The following is a 3,432-nucleotide window of genomic DNA, read 5'->3' as shown; positions in this document are numbered from 1 at the left end:
GAGATAAAATGGGTCTTTCCATAAGAGTTAGAATTCCTGAATGTTCCATACATAACCTACAGAGCCTGAATAAACATGTAAACACACACACTGTCTCTCTGTGTCTCTGTCTCTCTTGTACATATGCACGTGCACACACACACATGCACACGCACAGACACACAGACACACACGCACAGACACATACACAAACACACACATGCACATGCACACTCATACACACACATGCACACACACAAACACACACGCACAGACACACACAGACACACACATGCACATGCACACTCATACACACACATGCACATGCACACTCATACACACACCCACAGACACACACACAGACACACACACTTCTTCAGGCTGTTGGAGAACAAAGACTGCGTCCATAAGGAATTCGGGTAGGTCTTGAAAGAAACCAGGCATTTCTCATCCTGATTTCCCAGATTCCAGTAATCTGGTACTTAGCCTCGTCGGTTACCTAGTGCTTCAGCTACTTGTGAAGGTCAACTACCCTGCGGGACATGTGATCTGTGTACCCATGGCAAGGGCATCCATGGTAAAAATCCCCAGTGAGCAGCACGACCCACTCCAATGGGCCAGATGTGAGCACTCAGGATAGAGCTGGGGAGGACACACTCAGCAGAAGGAACGGGCAGCTGGACAGCAGGGGAGGACGCTTCAAGGCTCTGTGAGACAGTGTGTACTCCCAGTGTGACGGTAAAGGATGCACTACAAAAACAGAGGAAGCTCGAAGCGGGGACAGAGAGGGAGGAACCTGACTGAAGGACTCTTGTCTGCTAAACAAAACATTTGAACTTGGCTGTGTGGCCAGAGGGAAGCCAGCAATGGTTCCAGGGAAGAAGAGTCCACCAAGAAAGATTCATAAAGGGAAGGATGAACCGATTGGCAAGGATCTGTTGGGAACAGACATGACCAACCCAAACCAGCAGGAACACCTACCTACTCAGGAGAGGGGTGTAAGCGGCTGACTTGCACTATACTGTGATGGTAAAAGGATGTGTGGGCTGGGATGACACAGTCAGTGGGAGAATGAGCCAATAGGATCCAAGGGCTGCTACTGGGGCTCGCCGCTCTGCCATCTCCACTCCGCGATTTCCTCTCACCCACTCTCTCTGCATGTCTCTCTCAAATTGCTTAGCTCTGCTTTCCCCAGACGCAGACTTTCAGCCCCACCACAGCCTGTGATCCTGGTTGTGTGTATTCCTGCCGGGGCGTATACAACGGGAGCTTTTAGAGCTCTCAGGGCAGCACACCAGGGAAACTGGTAGGACACGATGAAGATGGAGAAGCTCAGAGAGGGTATGCAAAGTAGCAAGGACACACAGCTTATTGGAGACAACAGTGTTCAAACCCTACTCTCTAGATCACAGGTGAATAGTCAAGTCAGGAACAGAAATACCCCTAGTTCTCCAGTTCTGGCCCCAGCTAAGGAGTACCAACCCAGGGAGGGGCAGGAACCCATGCTTTGCAGAGGATGTGACCACAAGGGGGCAGTGGCGCCCCGTGATGATATACACTGCCTGGTTTGAGGTCTACTGAGGCGAGCCTGGAGACTCAGCTTCAGGAACAAATTCCTAGAGATCCCAACCTCCAAGGCCTCTTCCTGGACTCCTTCCTTCCACTCGGAGGCACCTCAGCCTTTGGCACGTGATTAACTCAATGTAGTCTTTCCTTAGTTTCCCGAGCTAGGCTTGATTACTGGAGGAGTAGCCCATGGTCATCCCTGGTCCCTCAAACACCACCTTTAGCTCAGTCTCTGGCGCCCCTCACTCCATTCGCCTGGACCATGCTCTCTGTTCCTGGGCACCACGATTACGGACTGCTTCTTTCCCCCCACTGTCCGGTCCTGGTCGCTTAAATCTAAACCAGAAGAGAACAGACTTGTGAGATTGCTCACTGGGCTCCAGGGGACATCAAGAACATGCGAGGGGACCCACTGGGTACCAGTGCTCTTTCTCCTCTTTAGAGCCCCGATCCTCACATCATCAGGGGGATGTAAGCAGTACCCCCCCACTTTCTTCTCCCTATTCCCTCCCCTCCCCTTCCTTCTCTGAGAAGGGCCTTTGCGCTGTAGCCTAGATTCACTGTGTAGACTAGGCTGCCCTTGACCTTTCAATGATCGCTCCGCGTCAGCCTCTCCACGCGCCGGGGCTACAAGCTTTCTCCACCCTGCCTGGTTATTTTGAGCTATTTTAGGTTTCCTTTGAAGATAGCACTTGGTGGATGACGCAGGGGAATCTTGAGCTCGAGGCCAACCTGGGCTACACAAAGAGAGACATTGTCTTAGGAAAGACAAACCTCTTTGAAGAAAGCACTCCACTGCTTGGGGGTAGGAGGCAGTCTTTAAACTACCCGAATCATGTACGAAAATCTGAGAACAATGTCAGAGGTTTGCCTGGCTACACACTTCGGGAAGGGCACACATTACCTTGGAGCCCAGGTCTCCTGAGCTCCTGGTCTGCCCCATATGACCTCCCTCGGCACAAGAAGTCAGTGAGAGATGAGTAGAAGAAACTCGTAGCTGTTGAAACCCCAGCAGAGCAGAGGTTGGGAAGACGCTCGGTTGTTAACACTATTGTGTTTAATTCCTAATGTTGTGTGCAAAATAGCTTAGGTCAATGCTGTAGGCTTGTAATCCCAACAACGGAAGGTAAAGATGGCCTAGCCTAGTTGGCAACCTTCTGGCTCCAAAACCAAGCTAAGTGGACAGTGCCTAAGGAATGAGACTGCCTCCTGTATCCCTGGCACAGAGCAGGGAAGAGTGAGGATTGAAGGGAGGGGTCAACTGGCAAAGAAATGGGCTGGTCCCTGGGGAGGCTCAGAATTCAAGTTTATCCAAGGTACATCTGTTAACAAGGATCCCTGGGCTCAACTTTACAAGTCAGCACAGAACATCGGCACTAGTCCCTAGACATTTTCAGGGAAGCTGCAAAAAACCCAAGAGGGCTCATCACACCCATGGAATGGATATACTCTTTGTGCAGTGGTTCAAATATGCCCCATTCCCAGGAGGTCCTCAGAGAGCCCCGGTCTGAAGGAGACATGACCTGTCATTGGGGAACCTCTGCTCGAAGGGCAGGGCAGACAGTTTGGGGTGAGGAAGATAGATGTCTAATCTCTGAGGGTCTCTGCACGGTGCCCTGCTGTGTCCCTGACACTGTGCTCTGCCTTCCTGCCTCAGTCTCTATCTGTCCTGCCCTCTCACACATAAGCACTGACAGAAACGGAAACATTTACATATCCACACAGAGAAGTTTCTCTTTTGTTTCTCCTTTCTTTTCCTTCCTAGGGACTACACGTCAGACCTCACACACCCAGCTGTGTCCCTCGCTCCCTTCTCTTAATTTTCCATTTTAAAACAGGGTTTTGATCTTGGACCTAAAATCCTCCTGTCTGGGCTTCCCAGGTGCT

Source organism: Rattus norvegicus, chromosome 15, assembly GCF_021556685.1.
Source record: "Rattus norvegicus strain SHRSP/BbbUtx chromosome 15, alternate assembly SHRSP_T2T, whole genome shotgun sequence".
Taxonomy (NCBI): Eukaryota; Metazoa; Chordata; class Mammalia; order Rodentia; family Muridae; genus Rattus; species Rattus norvegicus.
Note: the sequence above shows the minus strand (reverse complement) of the source record.